Genomic DNA, 24,660 nt, shown 5'->3' with positions numbered 1-24,660 from the left:
GGAAAGAAGGGAAGATTTTCTCAATCTCACTCACATGGAAACTCCATGAGCTCCTCCCACTTACTGTCTACGGTGGGGAAGGAGGAGACAGAGCAGATGCGAGGGGGTTGAGGGATATTGGGACTGCCTTTCCAAAGGAACTCATCTGTGTTGGTTTTATTCAGAAGACTCAATTCACAGTCACCAACACAAAGCTGGTGTATGGGAACTTTATCCAGAATATTAACAGCCATAACTGGGTGACGCAGACCCCAATGTACAGAGTTAAGTCCTGGATATTAATAACGGTTTTGTGTGAGAGAAATCACGTCTCATGAATTTGAGTCAATTTTCTTGAAGTAACAACAGAGAGGATTGATGAGGGCAAAGCGGTGGAAATGATCTACGTGGTTGTCAGTAAGTTGTTCAACAAGCTTCCCCATGGGAGACTGGTCAGCAAGGTTAGATCTCGGAGTACAGAGAGAACTAGCCATTTGGATACAAAAGTTCAAAGGTAGAAGACAGGAGGGTGGTGGTGGAAGTTTGCTTTTCAGATTGGAGACCTTGGGCGGCACGGTGGCACACTGGTTAGCACTGCTGCCTCACAGCGCCAGAAACCTGGGTTCAATTCCCAACTCAGGTGACTGACTGTGTGGAGTTTGCACATTGTCCCCGTGTCTGCGTGGGTTTCCTCCCACAGTCCAAAGATGTGCAGGTTAGGTGAATTGGCCATGCTCAGTTGCCCGTAGTGTTAGGTGCAGGGGTATATGTAAGGGAATGGGTCAGGGTGGGTTGCGCTTCGGCGGGTCGGTGTGGACTTGTTTGGCCGAAGTGCCTGTTTACACACTAAGTAATCTAAAAAAAACAGTGGGGTGTCACAAAGGATCGGTGCTGGATCCACTAATTTTCATAATTTATATAAATGATTTGGATGTGAATATAGGAAGTAATGTTCGTAAGATGACACCAAAATTGGAGGTGTAGTGGACAGTGAAGAGGATAACCTCAGATTATAATGGGATCTTGATCAGATGGTTGAATGTGCTGAGGACTGGCAGATGGAGTTTAATTTAGATAAATGAGAGGTGCTGCATTTTGGGAAAGCAAATATTAGCAGGATGGATACACTTAATGGTAAGGTCCTTGGGAGTGCTGCTGAACAAAAAGACCTTGGAGTGCAGGTTCATAGCTCCTTGAAAGTGGAGTTGCAGGTAGATAGGATAGTGAAGAAGGTGTTTAGTATGCTTTCCTTTATTGGTCAGAGCACTGAGTACAGAAGTTGGGAAGTCGTATTGCGGCTCTACAGGACATTGGTTAGGTCACGCTCAGAATATTGCGTGCAATTCTGGTCTCCTTCCTATCAAAACAATATTGTGAAACTTGAAAGGGGTCAGCAAAGTATTACAAGCATGCTGCCAGGGTTGGACGATTTGAGCTACAGGGAGAGGATGAATACATTGTTTTCCCTGGAGCGTCAGATGCTGATGGGTGACCTTATAGAGGTTTATAAAATCAGTAGGGGCATGGATAGGGTAAATACACACGGTGTTTTCCCTGCGGTGGGGAGGAGGTACGATGGGGGAGACAGAGAGGGAAGGGTGACCGTTATTTTGTAGATCTACAACACAACGCTGTTCCTGTTTTCTCCCTATCCCCTGCAATCCCACTGAAGGGCTCAGAACAAGTGCACAAACCCTGGAAAGTAGAGTTTCAGGGTGCTCAAGTGCTGAAGGCTGCATTTGGGACGCTGACCTTTATTGGTCTGTGCACTTATCAATAAATGGACCTGGGTTCAATTCCACTGTCCTGGATTCATGTCTGTGGCCACAGACACGCCTGTCTCTGACCCTGACTAGTGGATCTCCTGTCACTATAGCTCTGCCTTTCTCCCTCCTCCCATTCTGTGCAGCGGAGCTATCTGTAGTGTCATGAACCTGGCTGTTGCTGATTTCCCCTGAGAGTCCACCCCACCTGTTCCCCCCTTATAGAATCCCAAGCGGTGCACAATATATGTTTGAAAAGGGGAACGATCAATGGGGTCCTTCCTGACCATTTACTTGATCTGATGGTCACCCATTCCCTTTCTGCCTGTGTCACCCTCACCTGCAGTGTGACTAACTCACTAAACGTACTGTCCATAACATTCTCAGTATTGCTCCACAGTGAGTTCACTCTCAGATCCAGGTCTGAAAAACAGTTTCCCAGTAGCTGCAGATGAACACACTTGCTGCACACATAGCCGTCACAGACACTGGAAGTGTCCCTTATTACCCACATTGTGCAAGAGGAGCACACCACTGATCTAAGGGCTCCTGTCACAATGTCTCTCTCGTATCAGCTCGTTACTCCCATTAGGAGAATCTAAATGAGCTAGCAACCTTCCTTCTCTTCAGACATTTCCATTATAATCAAAAGCCCCGATCTTTACTTAAGCTGACATTTTATACTATAAAATTTGTTTTTAAAAAAAACTCAGCAGGTATTGCTTACAACTTGCCTGTTCCCATTGAGATCACGTGAATTTCTGAACGGCCTGAACTAAAACTGAAGCTGTGGTTCACCTTCTCCCTGTCTCCCCTTGCTCTGTTTACACCCAACTCCAAAACACTCTCATTGAGCCAAGCAGCCCTCACAGTGCAGCCCTGTCATTTTCATTGTCTGCTCATACCTACACTGCCCTCAGCCTCCTGTACTGTTCCAATGCATCTCGATGGGAGCTCAGGACCAGCATCTCATCTTTCAATTCAGCCCTTTGTAATCCCAGAGTCAACAAGGACTTCAGTAGTTTCTCGATGAACAGACAGTTGTCAGAATCTGGAACATTCCACCCAAAATGGTGCTGCAATTTGAGTGCATAAGGAATTTTAATGAGAAGTTTGCAGGGAATTGAAAATGAGGAGTTTACAGATGAACATCATGAAGTGGGTGATTGGGTCTAAATCTGACAGTTCCTAAATCTGATGAGGTATAAGTTGGATAAATCTGTGCTCCCTTTCAGGCCAATGACACCTTGCACAGCTGCAGGGCCCAGAATTAAACACAAACCCAAAGGATGATCCAGCCACAAATTTGACTATTAGATTAGATTACTTACAGTGTTGATACAGGCCTTTCGGCCCAACAAGTCCACACCGCCCCGCCAAAGCGCAACCCACCCATACCCCTACATTTACCCCTTACCTAACACTATGGGCAATTTAGCGTGGCCAATTTACCTGACCTGCACATCTTTGGACTGTGGGAGGAAACCCACGCCGACACGGGGAGAACATGCAAACTCCACACAGTCAGTCGCCCGAGACGGGAATTGAACCCGGGTCTCTGGCGCTGTGAGGCAGCAGTGCTAACCACTGCGCCACAGTGCCGCCCGTGCTTCTTTTTGCTTGAAGGAAACAAATACTTTTCCACAGGCAGAACAGACACACCTTTCCCCTTCCACAGTTAAATGTCAATGGTATTCAGATCCTGATGACCCTGCTGACGATAGAAAATTGCTTTTGAGATCCCTGTCTCAATTATTCTCAATTAATATCCTATAAAATGAATTCACAAAACAAAACTCACAGTCAGTGCAGGCTGAACAGTAAAGGCAACAATTTCTCTTGGTATGTGTTTGATGTGTAAACGCTCCGCTTTCAATCACCCCTCCCCCACCAAGGAAGATGACATGTCCATGTGCCTCGCTGTACCTTGCCCCAAATAAAGATGGCGGCCATAACCCAGGACCTGAGGGCCACAGACATTTTCCCATTTGCTGTAAACGTGGGACCAAGAGTTTCTAATTCAGGCCTAACTAGCTGTTCAGAGTGTAATTATGTGCGGCACAGTGGCACAGTGATTAGCACTGCTGCCTCAGAGCGCCAGAGACCGGGGTTCAATTCCTGCCTGAGGCGACCAACGGTGTGGAGTTTGTACGTACTCCCCGTGTCTGCGTGGGTTTCCTCCGGATGCTCCGGTTTCCTCCCACAGTCCAAAGATGTGCAGGTCAGGTGAATTGGCCATGCTAAATTGCCCATATTGGTTGGTAAGGGGTAGATGTAGGGGTATGGGTGGGTTGCGCTTCGGTGGGGCAGTGTGGACTTGTTGGGCCGAAGGGCCTGTTTCCACACTAAGTAATCTAATCTAATAAACCCTCCCCATTCCCATTTCCTCCTCCTGCGTAAACCAAGGGTCATTCTAGGCCCAGTGACCCTTCCTCAAAACCGAGCAGCTGGGAAAATTAGAATCCCCACTGTGTGGAAACAGGCCATTCGGCCCAACAAGTCCTCTGAAGAGTTTCTCAACCAAACCCATTCCCCGACCCTATCATTCTACATTTCTCCTGACTAATGCAACTAACCTATACATCCCTGAACACCACAAGAAATTTAGCTGGGCCAATTCACCTAACCTGCATACCTTTGGACTGCAGGAAATAGGGGTATAAAGAGTAGATAATAGGTGGGGACAGAGCCCAAAGACAGACAGGAACATTTGGAAAGACAAAGGAGTGGATAACAATCTGGCTGGGAGGGTGCATAGCTGTTAATGGAGGGGACAGGAACCTGTGTCTGGCAACATCTCAGTGGAGGTACTGGAAATGGCAGCTGATGATCTACGTTCTGCTGCAAAACAGACCCCAAGCTTCCAGTTGCCTGTCACTTTAACACATGAGTTCTGTTCCGTGGCCAACATCTGTCTCATGCTTACTGCAGTGTTCCAGTGAAGCTTGATGCAAGCTGGCAGAACACTCTAGAACATACCAAAACGCCCCGTATTTCAAGGACTGCAATTTCCCCTCCCGTGTGGTCAACAATACTCTCCAGTGTATCTCCACCACTTCCCACACCTATGCCATTAAACTACACCTCTCCATCTGCAGCAAGGATAGAACCCCCTAGTCCTCACCTTCCACCCAGATACAACGCATCAGCATCCGCCATTTCCACCACCTACAAATCAGATCCCACCAGATAGATTTCCCTCTCCATTCCTTTCAGCATTCCACAGAGATGATTCCCTGTGAATTCCTAGTCAGATCCATCCACCATCCACTCGCCAATGCAAGAGGTGTAAAACCTATGCCCACACATCCCCCTCACCCAAAATGGATCCTTCCACATCCAGCAGAGAATTTCCAGCACGTCCAAACACCTCACCTATTATGGCCTTTGCTTTCGATGTGGTCTCCTCTCCACTGGGGAGTCAGGACACCAACCTCCGGAATGTTTCAGGGAACATTTCTGGGACACATGCACCAACCAACCCCATCATCCTGCTGCCGAATACGCCAACTTCCCCACCCACTCCGCCGAGGACATGCAAGTCCTGGGCCATCTCCACCACCAAATCCCAGCCACCCGACGCTTGGAGGAAGAAAACCACATCTTCCACATTGGGACCCTTTAACCACAGAATCAAGGTTTCCTCATCTCCCCTCCCTTACCTTATCCCAGATCCAATCCTCCAACTCGACAACACCCCCTTGAGCTGTCCCATCTGTTCAACCTCTTATCCAATTATCCACTCCACCCTCTCTCCATTACCCTCCACGTACATCTAGCCTTCCTAGCTCTCTTCCCACCAACCCCACACATCCCTCTTACTTATCTCTCAGCCGTCTTACTACCCCCCTTCTCCATCCAATCCCGGCATTCCTGATCAAAGACTTATGCCCAAAACGTCGATTCTCTTGCTCCTGAGATGCTGCTTGACCTGCTGTGCTTTTCCAGCGCCACACATTAACGCAAGCTGGAAGAACAACACCTCATCTTCTACTTGGGGACCCTGCACCTCTCTAGCCCCAGTATCAAATTCAATTATTTTAGGTCCTGAACTCTCCAATGTCCTAGTGCCCTAGGCTCTTAACCCACATACCAGTCCTTGTTATCATATAGCCTGCCATTATACACTACCTATGGCTAGCCACTAACAGTGGCCATAAACAGTTATTCACCCTCCCCCAGCCAGATCGTTATCCACTCCTTTGTCCTACTGCTCCCATCTTTCTTTGGACTCTATCACCACCTATCATTTACTCCTTAACCCCAACTTTCTGCATATAAACAGACATTTCTTTTCAGTCACATCGGTTCTGAGGAAGGGTCAGCAGATCCAAAATGTTAATTCTGATTTCTCTTCACAGATGCTGCCAGACCTGCTGAGCTTTACCAGTACTTTTTGGCTGTTGTAAGAGATTTACAGCATCCGCAGTTCTTTTGGTTCTAATTTACTAGGAATTTCTAATTCAGGTCTCGCCGCCTAAAACCGTGTGTTTATAAACACTACCAGTCCATACAAACTCAATTGCTCTCCCAGTCTCTGCTGTCTCTCTCACTCCCTGAGTACACCCCCACCACAGTCACACTGCACCTGCACAGTTCATGGTCACGTGTTGGCCACTGGACCCACCCCTCATTCACTCCCATTGGCTGGAGGATCACACCAACTCTCCTATGAAGCTGCCATCAACCACCCGGGCCCCATTGTGATACGAGTTGTGCACTCATCCCAGGAGTATCGGAGGCTGAAGGGTGACCTTATAGAGGTTTATCAAATCATGAGGGGCATGGATAGGATAAATAGACAAGGTCTATTCCCTGGGGTGGAGGAGTCCAGAACTAGAGGGCGTAGGTTTAATGTGAGAGGGCAAATATATAAAAGGGATCAGAGGGTCAAGTTTGTTCACAGCAGGTGGTGCGTGTATGGAATCTTCTGTCAGGGGAAGTGATGGAGGCTGGTACAATTATACCCATCCAGATGCCAAATGGTCTATGTATTGGAAGGGTGTAGTGGGATGTGTACCAAGTGTTGGCAAATGGGACGAAGTTAGGTTAGAATATCTGGTCAGCATGGACTAGTTTGACCAAAGGGGTTGTTTTCCTGTTGTACATCTCTATGGCTCTGCACTGGCATGACCTTCAACATTCAGTGAAAGGGGGCAGTATCACAGAGTAGAGGGACTGGGGGCTATTCAGCACATTGGGGCTGTACTCTCTCCCTCTGGAGATGGTGCCAGTCTGTCCCAATTCACCTCCCATTTGCCTGTAGTCCTCCAAATCCTTCCTTAAAAGAAGCTAAATTGCAAATTTGTTTTGACAATAAATACTGAATCTGCATCCAGCTGTCGTTCAAACTGATCCAGATGCTCAGAACTTACGGAATAAAATAATGTGCACGTTTTTAACCTGCATTATTTGCCAATTACTTGAAAGTAGTTACTAAAAATTGTGACGTTAATAATTTCTCCCTCTGTCTCTCGAAATTAAATATCCTGGAAAGAAATCTGCTCCTGGGTGAAATCACTGCTTAACCTTCCGAGCTCCAAGGAGAATTATCTGACCTTCTGCTAACTCTCCACATAGAGAAACTTATATTAATTTTAATGTTTCAGTGCTATCAAAATGTACAGCACAGAAACCAACCATTCGGTCCAACTTGTCCATGCCGACTAGATATTCTAAATTAATCTCGTCCCATTTGACAGCACTTGGGCCATAACCTTCTAAACCTTTCCTAATCACTTACCCAAATCAGATGCCTTTTCAATGTTGCAATTGTACCAGCCACCACACTTTCTCTGGCAGCTCATTCCATACACATACCACATTCAGCTTGAAAATAATGCCCCCAGATCGTTTATAAATTGTTTTCCTCACTCCTTAAGCCTGTGCCCCATAAATGTGGACTCACCTAACCTGGGAATAAGACCCTGGCTGTTCAACCTATCCATGTCCCTCACAATTGTATCAACCACTGAGGTCACCTCTCAGCATCCGATGTTCCAGGGAAAACAGCCCCAGCCTATTCAGCCTATCCCTATATAGCTGAAACCCTCAACCCTAGTAAGATCTTTGCACATCTTTTCTGAACCCTTTCAAGTTTCACAATATCATTCTGATAGTGGGGAAACCAGGACTGAAAGCAGAATTCCAGAAGTGGCTGAATCAACGTGCTGAACAGCCACAACTCCTATACTCAATCCACTAACCAGTAAAGGCAAGGATACTAAACACCTTCTTCACAACCCTGCCTATCTCTGATTCCACTTTCAAGGAACTATGAATCTGCACTCCAAGTTCTCTTTGTTCAGCAACACTCCCCAGGACCTTCCCATTAAGTGTATAAGTCCTGCCCTGATTTGATTTTCCACAACGGAGCACCTCACATTTTTCTGAATTAAACTACATCTGCCACTCCAACGCCCATTTGTTTGAAGTCCCATTGTAATCTGAGGTAACCTTCTCCCCTGTCTACTGCACCTCCATTTTTGTATCTATGTAAAGTCACTGACCATGCCTCCTATATTCACAGAGTAAACATTTACATAAATGATGAAAAGCAGGGACCCAGCAACAATCCTTACAGCATATTGCTCATAGAACATAGAACATTAAAGCAAAGTACAGGCCCTTTGGCCCTCGATGTAGCGCCGACCTGTCATACCAATCTGAAGCCCATTTAACCAACACTATTCCATGTACATCCATATGCTTGTCCAATAACGACTTAAATGTACTTAAAGTTGGTGAATCTACTACCGTTGCAGGCACAGCATTCCATACCCTTACTACTCTGAGTAAAGAAATTACCTCTGACATCTGTCCTATATCTCTCACCCCTCAATTTAAAGCTATGCCTCCTCGTGCTCGCTGTCACCATTCTTGGAAAAATGCTCTCCCTGTCCACCCTATCTAACCCTCTGATTATCTTGTATGTCTCTATTAAGTCACGTATCAACCTTCTTCTCTCTAATGAAAACAGCCTCAAGTCCCTCAGCCTTTCCTCGTAAGACCTTCCCTCCATACCAGGCAACACCCTAGTAAATCTTGTCTGCACCCTTTCAAAGCTTCCACATCCTCCTTATAATGTGGGGAACAGAACTGCACATAATACTCCAAGTGCTGCCTCACTAGAATCTTGTACAGCTGTAGCATACATAACCTCATGGTTCCGGAACTCGATCCCTCTATTAAGAAAGGCTAAAACACTGTATGCCTTCTAAACAACCCCGTCAACCTGGGTGGCAACTTTCAGGGATCTGTGTGTACCTGGATACTGAGATCTCTCTGTTCATCTGCACTACCAAGAATCATACCATTAGCCCAGTACTTTCCATTCGAGTTACTCCAACCAAAGTGAATCACCTCACACTTGACCGCATTAAACTCCATTTGCCACCTCTCAGCCCAGCTCTGCAGCTTATCTAAGTCTCTCTGTAACGTACAATATCCTTCGTCACTATCCTCAACTCCACTGACCTCAATGTTGTCTGCAAATTTACTAACCCACCCTTCTACGCCCTCATCCAGGTCATTTCTGAAAATGAGGAACAGCAGTGGACCCAACACCGACCCTTGTGGTACACTACTGGTAACTGGACTCCAGGATGAACATTTCCCATCAATCACCACTGTCTGCTTTCAGCAAGCCAATTACTGATCCAAACTGCTTTATCTCCCACAATCCCATCCTTCTGCATTTTGTACAATAGTCTACTGTGGGGAACCTTATCGAACGCCTTGCTGAAATCCATATACACCACATCAACCGGTTTACTCTCATCTACCTGTTTGGTCACCTTCTCAAAGAACTCAATAAGGTTTGTGAGGCACGACCTACCCTTCACAAAACCGTGCTGACTATTCCTAATCAAATTATTCTTTTCTGGATCCTAACTCTTATAACCTTTTCCAACACCTTACCAACAACTGAAGTAAGGCTCACTGGTCTATAATTACCAGGGCTGTCTCTACTCCCCTTCTTGAACAGGGAACCACATGTGCTATCCTCCACTCTTCTGGAACTATTCCTGTAGACAATGATGATTTAAAGATCAATGCCAAAGGCTCGGCAATCTCCGCCTTGGCTTCCCAGAGGAGCCTAGGATATGTCCACTGGGCCGGATGGGTTTTATCTATTTTTACACTCTGCAAGATTTCTAATACTTCTTCCTTATGAACCTCAATCCAACCCAGTCTTGTAGCCTGTATCTCAGTAATCTCAACAGCATTGGCGTTTTCTGAAGGGAATACTGTTGAAAAATATTCATTTAGTGCTTTCCCTATCTCTTCTGACTCCACACACATCTTCCCACTACTATACCTGATTGGCCCTAATCTTATTCGTCATTCTTTTATTCCTTAAATACCTATAGAAAGCCTTAGGGTTTACCCTGATCCTATCCGCCAACAATTTCTCATGTCTCCTCCTGGCACTTCTGAGCTCTTTCTTTAGGACTTTCCTGGCTACCTTGTAACCCTCAAGCGCCCTAACTGAGCCTTCACATCTCATCCTAATATAAGCCGCCTTCTTCCTTTTGAAGAGAGATTCCATTTCCTTTGTAAACCACAGCTCCCGCACTCTACAGCATCCTCCCTGCCTGACAGGTATATACTTATCTTGGACAAACAGGAGATTTTCCTTGATCTTTGAGGGTCCCTATTCTCTGCCTGGTTACTCGTTTATCTTTAGTGTATTTCTGGAATTTCTGGATTCTCTGGGAACATATTTCCCAAAGCTCTGTCATGTCCCGTTTTTGCTATCCTGTTTTCCCTCCAGTATACTCCTACTGCCCCTATACTCCTCCAGGAATTCACACAAACACAGATGTCTGCACCTGCCATATCCCTCCTTAATTTTCTTGACCAGACCCTCAATTTCTCACGACAGGCAGCATTCCCTACATTACCTGTCAAGGCCTTAACAGGATCATACTGTCTTTTTACTCTCGTTGTCGCAGGCCTATGGACGCAATGGCAGATGAGGACAGAGAAGCAATCATTCTCAGTAAAGAGGTAGTGTTGGGAAAGATAACAGCCTAAAGATAGCTGGGTCGCCTGGCCGTGGTGGAATGCATCCCAGGGGACGTTAACAGAAGGTAAATAGCAAATGCCCTCGTGATAATGCACTAAATTTTTTGGACTCTGGGACAGTTCTGACAGATTGGCAAGCTACAAATGTGATGCGAATATTTTAAAATGGACCTGCTAGCATAAATTCTTTGGTGGGGAAAATGCCCGATCTCTTAAGGAAGAAATAGTGAGCTACGTGGATAGCAATTATCTCATTCAGCAGACACGGCATCGATTCATGAAAGGTAGACTTCACTAAGATGAGTGGTAGAGCAACGTCGTCTGCAGAGGCCACTGTAAGTCTGCGCAGGGATACAGATAGGTTAAGTGAGGGGGTAAGGATCTGCCAGATGGAGGACAAGGTTGGGAAATGTGAAGTCATCCATTTTGGTCGGACTAACAGCTAACTGATGATGAAATGGTGAAAACATGCAACATGCTGCTGTACAGAGGGAGCTAGGTGTCCTTGTGCATGAATCACAGGAAGTTGGTTTGTAGGTACCGCAGGTAAATAAGGCAGTGAAGGGAATATTGTCCTTCATTGCTCGAGGGATAGTTAGGCTGCAGCTGTACAGGGTGCTGGGGAGGCCACACCTGGAGTACTGTGTACAAGTTTGGTCCCCTTACATTAGCAAGGATGTGCTGGCACTGGAGGGAGTACAGTGGAGGTTCACTAGTTTCAGTCAGGATTTCAGAGGGTTGGTGTATGCGGAGGGATTGAGGAAACTGGTAGTATGCTCATTGGAATTTCAAAGTATGGGAGGTTGGATGGGAAAAAAAATAAATTATGAACGGTGTAGATAAGATAGAAGCAGGGAGGTGATTTCCACTAGGGGTGGGTCAAACTAGGGAGCAGAGCATCAAAATAAGGGGGTATCAGATTTAGGACTGAGTTCAGGTTGGACCTCTTCAGCTAAATCTGTGAATCTGTGGAATTTGCTGCTGAGTGCAGCAATTTAGGTTAGCGACTTGACTATCTTAAGGTCAAAAGGTAGATTTGTGAACAGGAAAGGAACTAAGGATTATGGTGAGAGATCAGGAATGTGGAGCTGAGGCCAGCCCTGATCTTATTGAATGGCAGAGCAGGCTTGAGGGGCCAGATGAAAGTTCTTGCCTTGTGCCATCAAAATTGGCCTTTGTCCAATTCAGAACCTTAACTTTTAGATCTGGTATATTATTTTCTGTAACTCTTTTAACACTAGTAGAATTATCAGAGACTCCCAACAGAGTGGACGCAGGTCATTCAGCCCATCACATTGATACTGACCCGGAGAGCCTCCTAACCTTCCACAGTAACATTGTATTTCCCAGGACCAGCCAACCTTCACATCCCTGAACACTGGGCAATTCAGCCCGGATAATCCACCCAACCTGCGTATCCCTGAACACTGTGGGCAATTCAGCCTGGATAATCCACCCAACCTGCACATTTTTGGACTATGGGAGGAAACCAGAGCGCCCGGACGAAATCCATACAGAAAACCCCAATAAGGTGATCATCCCTTTCTTATTTCCCAGTTCCACCTAATAACTTCACTGGGCGTACTCCCAGGAATATCTTCCCTAAGCAAAAACATAATGCTATCCCGAATCAAAAATGCCACTCCCCCTCCTCTCTTGTCCCCCTTTCTATTCTTCCTATAGCATCTATACCCTGGAACATTAAACTGCCAGTCCTATCCATCCCCGAGTGATGCCTCTGTAATTGCTATAATATCCCAGTGCCATGTTCAAAACCATACCCTGAACTCATCTGCCTTCCCTGTCAGGCCTCTTGCATTCAAGTAAATGCAGTGTAGCTGCTCAGTCCGACTTCATTCTATGCCTTGCCCTTGCCTGCCTTGACTATTTGACTTCTGAACTGTACCAGCCTCAGACATACTTGTTTCCTCACTATCGTCTTGGGTTTATACCCACTGCCTCACTGGTTTAATGCCTCCCGAGTATCACCAGCAAGTCTCCCTGCCTAGATATTAGACACCTTCCAATTCAGGTACAATCCATCCTTCTTATGCAGGTCAACTCTACTCCAGGAGATCACAATGATCCAAAAAATGTGAATCCTTTTCCCCTGCACCAGCTCCTTAGCCACTCATTGAGCACCTCCTTCTCCTCTGTAATATGGACATTTTTCAAGTTGTCAGCATTTATTTCCCCACATTCTATATCTCCCATGTACTTCTTCACAGTAAACACTGATCCAAAATACGTGTTTCCTATCTTGCCCAATGCCTGCAGCTCCACACAATGGCTGCCTTGCTGATCTTTGAGGGTCTCTATTTTCTTCCTAGTTAGCCTTTTGTTCCTCATGTATTTACAAAAGCCCTTTGGATTATCCTTAACCCTATGCGCCAAAGCTATATCACGTCCATTTGTTGCCTCCTTATTTCCCTTTTAATTATACTCCTACAGCCTTTATACTCAAAATTTTTTTGGATTGGAATAAATGCAAAATATAACATCCTGACAAAACAAACGAGGGAAGGTTTTACACTCAATAAAAGTAGGGCCTGAGAGACTGAGAGGTTCACGTCTTTGAAGTTTGTGTTACATGTAGACAGGGTGGTGAAGAAGGTGCTTTGCTTAACACACTTACCTTCATTGTTCAGACCTTTGAGTCCAGGAGTTGGGACGTTATGTTGAGGATGTACAGGACGTTGGGGAGGCCTCTTCTGGAATACTCTGTCCAGTTCTGGTTGTGCTGTTATATGAAGGATATTATTAAATTGGAGCAGGTTCAGAAGAGATTTACCAGCATATTGTCATGAATGGAAGGATTGTGTTCAAAGGAGAGGCTGGATAGGCTGGGAATTTTTTTCACTGGCGTGCACGAGTTGAGGGGTGACCTTATTCGAGGCTTAAAAAATCAGAAAGAGTGTAGCCGGGGGAGAGGGGGATTCAAAACTCGGGTGCATTCATTTTGAGAAGAAATTAGAAAGATTTGAGAAAAGACATTAGTTTTTAAAAAAAATGTATACATCTGAAATGAACTTCCAGAGGAAGTGGTAGCTGTGAATACAATTACAATATTTAAACGACCTTCAGATAAGTAGATAAATAGGAAATATTTGGAGAGATGTGGACCAAGTGGAGGCAGGTACAATTAGTTCAGTTTGGAATTATGGTTGGCATGGACTGGATGGACCACAGGGCCTGTTTCCTTGCTGTATAACATTATGACTCTAATCCTCACTAACTCTAAATTCCTCCATCCTCAACTCTCCCGATCACTGTCACATCATCCAGCCTCACAACTCTTCCTTATTTATATAATTCCTCACCAGCCACAGAACGCTCCCTATCTCATGTCCTCCAGTTCCGCAAATCTCTGCGATATGTGCCTTTCTTTAGTTCCAGCCTTGAGGATGCCCTCATTCACTCCGATTGGTTGGAGGACAAAGTGGTACGACCTGGTCCTCCAGTACTGCCCTCTGCCCCACATTGGCCTGCGCTGACATCAATCATCGGGGCCCATTGTGAGGTGAGTGGTGGGATCCTCCCTCTCTCTCCCCTGGGATGAGCTTCAACATTCACAGTCAATGGGACAGTATCACAGAGCACAGGGGCTGGGGCTATTCAACCCATTGGGGCTGTAACCTCTCCCTCTGAAGGTGCTGCAAATCTGTCCCAATTCCCTTCCCATTTGCCCATAGACCCTCAAATCTTCCCTTAAAAAGTAAAATTCCAAATCTGTTTATGAATAACTGCTGAGTCTGTGTCCAGCTGCCATTCAGACTGTTCCAGATACTCAGAACTTACTGAATAAAATAATGTTCACATATTCACATTATTTGCCAATTACCTGAAAATAGTTACTAAAATTATGACATTGTTAACAATTCCCCTCTCTCTGCAGATTAGATATCCTAGAAACAAATTTGCACCTGGTTAAAATCACTGCTTAACTTTCTCAGCTCCAAGGACAATTATCTGTGCTTCTGCTAGCTCTCCACAAAAGAGGAACACAGCTTATTTTCATTTATTATGTCATAGAGATGTACAGCACAGAAACCGACCTTTGGTCCAATTGGTCGATGCCAACTAGAAATCCTCAACAAACGGAGCCCCATTTGCCAGTTATTGGTCCGTATCATTGGAAACTCTTCCTATTCACGTACCCAATCGGATGCCTTTCAAATGTTGTAATTGTATCAGTCTCCATTACTTTATGTGGCAGCTCAGTCCACACATACACTACACACAGCTTGAAAACATTGCCCCTTAGATCTGTTTTTAATCTTTGCCATCTCAACTTAAGCCCATGTGATCTTATTTTGAACCCACCTAACTGGGGGGTGGGGGGGGGGGGGGGGGGGGGGGGGAAGACCCTGGCTGTTCACCTTATCCATGCCCTTCATGATTTTATAAATCTCCATGAAGTCACCTCTCAGTATTTGACTCTCCAGGCAAATTAACCCTGGCCTATTCAGCCTCTCCCTGTAGCCCAAATCCTTCAACCCGAGCAAAGTCTTTGTAAATCTTGTCTGAACTCTTTCAAGATTCACAACATCCTTTCCAGAACAGGGAATTTCGAACTGAAAACATAATTCCTGAAATGGCTTAATCAATGACCTGTCCAACTACAATTTGACGTCCCAGCTTCTGTACTCAATGCATTGACCAATAAATATAAGCATACCAAACACCACCTTCACTAGTCTGCCTACCTGCGACTCTACTTTCAAGGAACAATGAACCTGCACTACATGGTCTCTATGTTCAGCAACATTCCCAAGGACTTTACCATTAAGTGTAAAAGTCCTGCTCTGATTTGCCTTTCCAAAATCCAACAGCTTACATTTGTCTAAATTGAACCCAGTCTGCCATTCCTTGCTCCAATGGCCCATCTGGTCAAGATACTGTTGAATTCTGAACTAACCTTCTTCATTGTCCACTACAACTCCAATTTTGGTGTCTTCTGTAAACCCACTGACCATATCTCATATATGAACATCCAAGTCATTTATTTAAGGAACCAATATCCATTCGTGCAGGACAATGCTGCTCACAGGCCTCCAGTCCGCAAAGCAACCCTCCATCACCACCCTCTGCCTCCTACCTTCAAGCCAGTTTTGTATCCAAATGGCTAGTTCTCCCAACATTTCATGTTATCTAACCTTACTAACCAGTCTGCTTTGTGGAACATCGTTCAGTGCCCATATAGACAACGTCCACAGTCTGCCTTCATCAATCATCTTTGTCACATCTTCAAAAAAACTCAATCAAGTTACAGAGAGAGAATTTCCCACACACAAAGCCACGTTGACTATCACTAATCATTCCTCATCTTTCCAAATACATGTAAATCCTGTCCCTCAGAATCCCTTCCAACAACTTACCTACCAATGACGTTAGGTTGACTGTTCTCTTGTTTCCTGGCCTTTCCTTACCACCTTTTTAAAATAATGGCACCCATCTTCCAGCACCTCACCTGTCACAAACAATGATATAAATACCTCAGGGAGGGGCACTGCCATCACCTTCCTAGCTTTCCACAAATTTCTGGGATACACCTGATCAGGTCCCAGGGATTTATCCACCTTGCCACTGTTTAAGACATCCAGTACTTCCTCCTCTGTAATATAGACACTTTTCAAGTTATCACTATTTATTTCTCTAAACTCTCTAGACGAGAATAGCATAGTATTTCTCCCACCTCCTGTTGTTCCATAGATGGCCTTGTTGATCGTTACGGGGTCCTATTCTCTGTCTGGTTATTTTATCCTTAAAGTATTTGTAGAATCTCTTTGGATTCTCCTTAAACTATTTCCTAGAGATATTCCAAGTCCCCTTTTTGCTCTCCTGATTACCCTCGCGTATATTCCTGTAAAAACGTGATCCTGTACTACCAATTCCGCCGCCTCTGCCATTTCTGCTCCCAGGAGAAGCAATTCCACTCCAGGACATCCCAGAAAGGTTTCCTCTTTCAAGGACCGCATTTCCCTCCCACTTGATCAACAATGCACTCCAACGCATATCCTCCACTTCTTGTACCTCCGCCTTCCCCCCACCCCTCCAACCACAATAAGAATATAATCCCCCACTCCTCACCTGCCACCCACTAATCTCCAGTAACCTCTGCTATGTCCGCTACCTACAGTCTGACCCCACCACCAGGGATATATCTCCCTCCCTAGCCCTTTCTATCTTCCGCAGTAACCATGGGATCTTTGGTGCTGATGTGCTGCCCCACGGATACCTCAGTCACTCACCCTGCCAAATGGCCGAGTGAGATTATCAGTAGATGGATAATCCAGACACCCTGATAACGTTCTGGGGCCCAGGGTTTGGATCCCGTCACGGCAGTCAGTGGAATGTGAATTCAATAATAATTTGGAATTAAGAATCTATTAAAGAACATGAATCCATTGTTGATTATTGGAAAAAAAACCTCATCAGATTCACTAATACCCGTCAGGGAAGGAATCTGCCATCCTTACCTGGTCTGGCCTACATGAGACTCCAGACCCACAGCAATGTGGTTGACTCTTTACTGTCCTTTGGGCCCAGCCAGTGATACCCTCATCCTGTGAATGAATAACAAAAAGGTCAAGTCTTGTACCCAACCATACTATTCTTACAGATAAGTGATCTCTTAGTAAATTTGCTTTTCAAATCCCTGCTGACTATTGGGGAAGGGGGTCAACATTACCATCCCAATAAGGAGATCATCCCTTTCTTATTTCTCAGTTCCACCTGTATAACCTGCCTGGATGTACTCCCAGGAATACCCTCTTGAAACCCAGTTGTAATGTTATCCCTTATCAAAAATACCACTCCCCCTGCTCTGTTGCCCCCTTTCTATCTTTGCTATAGCATCTATACACTGGAACATTAAGCTGCTGGTCCTATCCATCATTAAGTCATGCCTCTGTAATTGCTATAATATCCCAGTGAGATGTTCAAAACCATACCCTGAGCTCCTCTGCCCGACCTATCGGGCCTCCTTCATTGAAATAAATGCAGAGTAACTGCTCATTCTGTGCCTTGCCCTTGTCTGCCTTGACTGTTTGACGTCTGAACTGTACCAGCGTCAGACTGAGCTCTTCCCTCACTCTCTCTCTCTGGGTTTACCCCCATTTCTTCACTGGTTTAATGCCTCCTGAATAGAGCTAGCAACTGTTCCCTTCCAGTGCCAGTACAATCCATCCTTCTGATGGAGGGCAATTCTACCCCACAAGAGATTCCAATGATCCAATAATGTGAACTCTTCTATTCCTGTCATTGACAGCAATAAACAACAGCCTCCCCTCAAAATGTATATTCTCCCCTTTAAGAATATTCTGCTCCCTCTCTAAGACATCCTTATACAAAAATTACACATTCGAATAATAAACCTTACACTCATCAGGTCATCATAAAAGGATTACATGACACATTGAAGGTTTGGGGAGACCTTTTGAGAGGATGCGATGATTGAAAGGAGAATTTTTAAGCAGCAAATGGGATTGATCTGGAACAAAATACTCACACACACAATGTGAATATCCAGATCCTGATGTACTGAGTAATTCAATCAGAGTTTAGCAGAATATTTACTGAGATTACTAATACAAGTTTATAAAATCTGTCACTATCAGTGCAAGTTAGAAACCCACATCATCTCCTCCTCGTGGCCCAGGATTACTGTACATATTACCGTTGAGGACATCAGCAGTCAACTCAGAGGCAAATCTGTGGGTTTCTAGGAGATTCCAACTTGAGATCTCATGTGACTGAACACAGCAGTTCTTTGACACATTGGAGAAAATGATCCAAGCATCAGTGAGATATGGGGAACAAGAATTACTTTCTTTTCTTTCATTTCATTGATGAGGCAGAGCGGCAGCACAAGACATGGGTGTGAAAGGCTAATGCCTAACGATGGGCAAGTTGTCTTCAACCTGACCAATGGGTAGGAAGATCCTCTCAATCACTCCAAAGCATATCCCGAAAAAGATAGCAACTCTGCCTGCTTCCCACTGCCCAGTGCTCCCAGTAAATGTTTGGAAGAAGGGGAAGTGGGGGAATATCTCCTAGAAAAGGCATAACTGTAAAGGTCTAAGAGGATTATGAAACGAGAGCGATGCACAGGAGAAGGGGGCAACAAGTTGCTAGATGGGGTGTAACTTGGGAAAATGGGAAGTTGCTCATTTTGGAGGAGATAATAAAAGAACAAAGTACTATTTAAATGGTGGAAACTTTAGAAAGCTGCACAACGAAGGGACCAGGGGTAATTGTTCAGGAAACACAGAAAGCTATCGCACAGTTACAACAGGGAATCAGGAAGGGGAATGGAATGTTTCATTTCAAAGTTTTTCATTGTTAGAGATTGGAGTATATACCCGAGAGTAATGTGTGGAAGTGCTGGTGAGACCACCATATCTGCAGTAATGAGAGCAGTTTTGGTCCCTTTAGATCAGGAAATGTGTCACTTTATTGGAGGCATTTCAGGGAAGATTCAATGAGATGATCCCTGGATTGAAGGGATTATCTTTTAAATAAAGGCTGAAAAGGTTGGGACTCTACTCACTGGATTTTGGAGAAAGAGAGGTGATCTCATTGAGACAGATGTGATTCTTAAGGGGTTTGACAGGATAAATACTGAGAGGATGTGTCCGAGGGTAAAAACTGAGAGTGGAGCCTGAAACAAGATTCTGAGTTACGGAATCAAGAGTTCTGTTTTGGATTCAAGTTTAAGGCGACACAGACGTGGGTAAGGGGTTTCAGTAGCAATGGAGCTGGGGTGAGGTGGAGAAGAGCAACGTTTAAGAGATTGGATTTCCTGGTACTGTGATTGTGTGGATGTCTGATCAGAAGGTCACCTTGGTGTCAGACATAACAGCAATATTGTGAAGAGTGTCGTTCTGCCTCAGAGAGTTCCCAGTGGGAGGGAGGGGCTCATCAGAAAGGTAAAGGTAAGGCAATGGGTTTAACCATGACAATTTTTCAATGGCTGAAATTGCAGCTAATCGAGTAGTGGGAGTGTGATAAGCAGTTTGATAACTGAGTTACAGTGGAGTAATGGAGAGGGACGATGGGGAGGGCGAGCTGGGCATCGTCAGTGTACATGTCAAACCTAACACAGTGTTTTTGGATGATATCACCTCCTGGCACTATGTACGTGAGATACAGGAGAGACCAAGGATAGATCGTTGAGGGACACCAAATGCAAGGAATTCAGAAAGGAAAGGGAGAGTGGAGATGGAGCAGGATATTCCAACAACCGTGAGGTCAAATATTAGTTTTTCACAGAATGGGAGAGAAGGACATAACCAGAAAAGACCAACAGACAGAACAAGGAACAATATCTATGAATTGGCGAGGGGGAGTGATGAGGCGGCAGCGGAGGAAAGAGAGTTGGAAAGTGAGTTTAGTGAGATTAGGGTAAAGCGTCAAGGTGAGCTCTGATAAGGCTTGACAAGAGACTGGAGAAAGATGTAGGTTTAGGACAAAACCAGGAACACCACGTGAGGCAGTTTGGCTCAGTGGGCTAGTGGGAGGGAGAGAAAGAGCAGATCGGATTATCTCAGTCTTAGTGACAGAGAAACTCCATGTGCTCCTCACTCGTTGTTGGAGGGGAGGATGGAGGAGACAGGATGATGGGCAGTGTTTTACAAAGAAACAAAACCAGGGTTAGTGATATTTAAAATGAGTGAACAAAACTGATGTATTCAGCTTTTATCCAGAATATTAAAACAAATGACTGAAGTCCTGTTTCGAATCCCATCTTGGCAGATGGTGGAATCTGAATTCAAGAAAAAAAAAACGTATTAGGAATCTCATCTCCATGAAACCATTGTCAATGGCGAAAACATCCTGCCAACCTGACAGCGGCCCAGCCAGCTACTCACTGTATTAATCACTGCAAAGTCACAATACAGGAATGAAACTGGATGGACCAGTTGGCAACTAACTTGGCACCAGAAATTACAACCACAGATTCAGCCCTCTCGATGGTGCAACGTCCTCCTCACTAACGTATGGTTTTTGGTGCCAAAAGGTGGAGAGCTGTCTCACAGACTAGTCAAGGAACAGCCTGACAAAGTAATACCCACGGAATCATCCCTTACAAACAATGACCAGACACGACCATCACCATCCCTAGATATCGAGTGTGTGGTGTTGGAAAAGCACAACAGTCAGGCAACATCCGAGGAGCAGGAGAATCGATGTTTCTAGCCTAAGCCCTTCATCAGCCTGACCTGATGTGCTTTTCCAGCACCAGACTCTTGACTCTGATCTCCAGCATCTGCAGTCTTCACTTTCTCCTGAAATCTCTGGATATGTCCCGTCCCACCGGCAGGACAGACCAGGCAGAGGTGGTGGCACAGTGGTGTACAGACAGGGAGGATTTGCCCTGGGAGTACTCAGCATTGACTCCGGAGGCCAGGAAGTCTCATGGCTCCTGCTGATTACCACGTCCCGCCCTCTCTTGGCTGATGAATCACTCCTCCTTCATGTTGAATAACATTTGGAGGAAGCACTGAGGCAATAAAATGGTGTCAAATGTACTCTGGGTACAGGATTTCAATGTCCACAATCGAGACTAGCTCTGCAATAGAATTACTGACTGAGCTGGCCAGGTCCTAAAGGGTATAAGCTGCTCAACTGAGTCTGCAGCGGGTGGTGAGGGAACCAACAAGAGGGAAAAACATACTTGATCTCATTGTTATGAATTGACCAGCTGCAGATACATCTGGTCATGACAGTATCTGTATGAGCGACCATCACACATTCCTTTTGGAGACAAAGTCTTGCCTTAAAGTTGAGAAAAACCTCCATTGTGTTGAGTGGCACGACCACTGTTCGAAATGGGACAGACTTCGAAGTGATGTAGGATCTCAAACTGGGTATATATGAGGCGCTGTGGGACATCAACAGCAGCAGAACTGTACTCCAGCACAATCTGTAATCTCATGGGTTTTAAATCCTGCTCTCACCCATCACAATGGACAGTAAAGGAGTGCATGCCATGAGCAGCAGCAGGCAGACTTAAAAACGAAGTGCCAACCTGGTGAAGCTATCAAACAGAACTACCTGCATATCAAACAGCATCAGCAGGAAGCAACAGAGCTAAGTGATCCTACATCCAATGGAACAGATCGGAGCTCTGCAGTTCTGCCACACCCAGTTGTGAACGATGATGGACAATTAAACAACTCACTGGAGGAAGTATCACAGATATCCCCACCCTTACTGATGGAGGGGCCTCACACACCCATGCACCAGATAAGATGACAGCATTTGCAGCAATCTGCAGCCAGAAGTGCAAAATGAGATGATCCATCTGAGGCTTGTCCAGTGGTTTCCAACATCACAGATGTGAATTTTAAAGCAGTTCAGTTCAGTAATGGTTAAGTAGTGCAAAGGCTACAGGCCCTGCCAATATTCTGGCAATAATACCGATGGCTTGTGCTCCAGAACTTGCCACCAACCAAGCCAAGTACGGCTCCAGCACTGGCATCTACCGACAATGTGGAACCCTGCCCAGGGATGTTCAACACAAAAACACAGGGCAACCCAACCCAGGCAATTTCCATCTATCAGTCCACACTCGATCAGCAGTAAAGTGATGGAAGATGTCATCGACAGAGCTACCAAGCAGCAGCTGCTCAGCAACAGTCAGCTCAGCGAGACTCATTTTAGGCTCCACCAGGACCATTCAGCTCCCGATTGTGTTACCGCCCTGATTCACAATCTGGCAACCAGCTGATCCCAGCGGTGAGGTGAGTGTGATAACTCAGTCCCACTCCAAGACCACTATTTCTAGCTGATTCCACCCTTGTCTCAGCTCATGTCATCTCATCCACCTTGTGTTATCTCCAGATTTCATTTTCCAAACACACTCAGGGCCAGCTTCCCACATTCAACCTCCCTGTAATCTCAACAAAGTCTAAATCTCTGCTTGTTGATTCATGAAAAGGCTCCTAATTATAATCAACATAGAGATGTACAGCATGGAAACAGACCCTTCGGTCCAACCCGTTCATGCCGACCAGATAACCCAACCCAATCTAGTGTCACCTGCCAGCACCTGGCCAATATCCGTCAATTTAAAATTCTCACACTTGATTTAATTCCTTGCTGTGATAATCCCTAGCTCCCTGCACCACACACACCGAGACCTCGACAACCCATTTTCTTCGAGACTCCCAACCATTTGTTAATTCATTACTTTACCTGTGTGGCTGTTTCTACAGTTGCTGAAGCAGCATGGTCTGAACTTCGCAGCCAAAACCTCACAGGTATGCTTTCCACCTTTAAGACATCACTCAAAACCTGCTTTTTGGCAATGCTTTTGGTCACCTGACCTAATATCTCCATCTCTGGCGTTATGTCTAAAGTTCCCAATAGTATTTTTGTGAAATTATAAGCATGAAATAAAAATACAAACTGTTCTTGATTTGGACATTATTTTCAAATCATCACTGTTGCTGAATGAATAATCTATAATGTCACTTACCCAACCACATTGTAGGAGCACCTTCACCACACAAACTGCAGCTGTACAAGAAAGTCAAACATCACCCTCACAGCGCCAGAGACCTGGGTTCAATTCCCGCCTCAGGCGACTGACTGTGTGGAGTTTGCACATTCTCCCCGTGTCTGCGTGGGTTTCCTCCGGGTGCTCCGGTTTCTTCCCACAGTCCAAAGATGTGCAGGTCAGGTGAATTGGCCATGCTAAATTGCCCGTAGTGTTAGGTAAGGGGTAGATGTAGATGCGCTTCGGCGGGGCGGTGTGGACTTGTTGGGCCGAAGGGCCTGTTTCCACACTGTAAGTAATCTAATCTAATCATTTCAAGCAACAGGGCTTTGGCATTAATCACTGGTATCTGTGGAAGGAGAAACACAGTTGATGTTTCAGGGAGTGCAAAATGGATTACAAGGAATGAAAATGGTGCTGAATTTGATAGTCAGAAATGGAAGGAAAATACACTTGCTTGTTGGAAAAAAGAATTCTTGACTGTCAAAAATATTCAAGAAAAAAGTAATCTGATAATAGAGCAGTACATGGTCAGGAGCTGGGCCGCAGTGAAAAACTCACTTACAAAGGGTCTATAAGAGTAAAAATACACCCATAGTTCGAGACTGAGGAAGCTAGATATTGACAAAGTGGTCATGAGGGAGCCCAGAGGTGAATCAGAGCAGTATTGGCTGCTATGATCTCAGTGACTCTATACTCGAGAAAGGCTGCACATGCGCCTGACTGCATCTTGCCCCCTACAAAGAAGCGGCTCCGCACATGTTCAGTGAATCGTTGTCCCGAATAAAGATGGCGGCGCTCACTCAGGTCTGCAGCTGCGCTGAGGTCATTCCTAATTTACTGCAAACACGGGACTGGGACGTTCAAATTTGTGTTTTCCGACGGGCACAATTTGTTTGTAAAACCTCTCCGCTCATAGCAACGCAGTTTTTCTCCCGTTTCCCTGTTTATTTCTTTCCTTACCGTATCCTTTCTCTCCATAACTTCCTGACCATTCAATACAGCAACTCTGCGCCGCACGAGGGGGATCACATGGTTTAGTTTAGCTCCGCCCTTCATTTATTTTGATTGGCTGAAGGACCAACTTCCCGCTAAGTCCTCCAGATCCGCCCACCGTCCTTTCATTGATCCGGTGCTGACATCAATCACCCGCGGGTCACTTTGTTAGCTAGAGCATGCGCAGTGCGTCCTGCTTTAGCTGATATGTTGGGTAATGTGATGGGAGAGTTTACCGAGGGTAAGAATTCCCTTTGTGTGAGTTCTGCAGTAGATTTCCTTTATTCATGAAGGGAATTGCCTTCCTACTCATGACTGCATAGCTGTGATTGATGAATCATTGCCATCTGAATCAGTACATAAACAACCCATTTTCACTCCTTTTCA

The 24,660-nt window shown here is 45.3% G+C and overlaps 1 long non-coding RNA gene across 2 annotated transcripts in view; it reads right to left on the bottom strand.

Annotated features, from left to right (window-relative positions):
* The window catches only part of LOC140486869 (uncharacterized), a 29,489-nt gene extending 6,174 nt beyond the window's left edge, over window positions 1-23,315 (bottom strand). The window contains exons 1-2 of one of the 2 annotated variants that reach the window (XR_011962653.1): window positions 23,257-23,315; window positions 13,408-13,512 (exon numbers count right to left, since the gene is read on the bottom strand). This is a non-coding gene — a long non-coding RNA (uncharacterized lncRNA). Of the gene's footprint in view, window positions 1-13,407; window positions 13,513-17,251; window positions 17,317-23,256 lie in introns of those variants that run through there. The other variant, XR_011962652.1, reaches the window with a different exon arrangement.
* Window positions 23,316-24,660: the final 1,345 nt, after the last annotated feature.

Source organism: Chiloscyllium punctatum, chromosome 16 (assembly GCF_047496795.1).
Source record: "Chiloscyllium punctatum isolate Juve2018m chromosome 16, sChiPun1.3, whole genome shotgun sequence".
NCBI lineage: Eukaryota > Metazoa > Chordata > Chondrichthyes > Orectolobiformes > Hemiscylliidae > Chiloscyllium > Chiloscyllium punctatum.
Note: the sequence above shows the minus strand (reverse complement) of the source record. Positions and strands in the feature narration are given on the sequence as shown.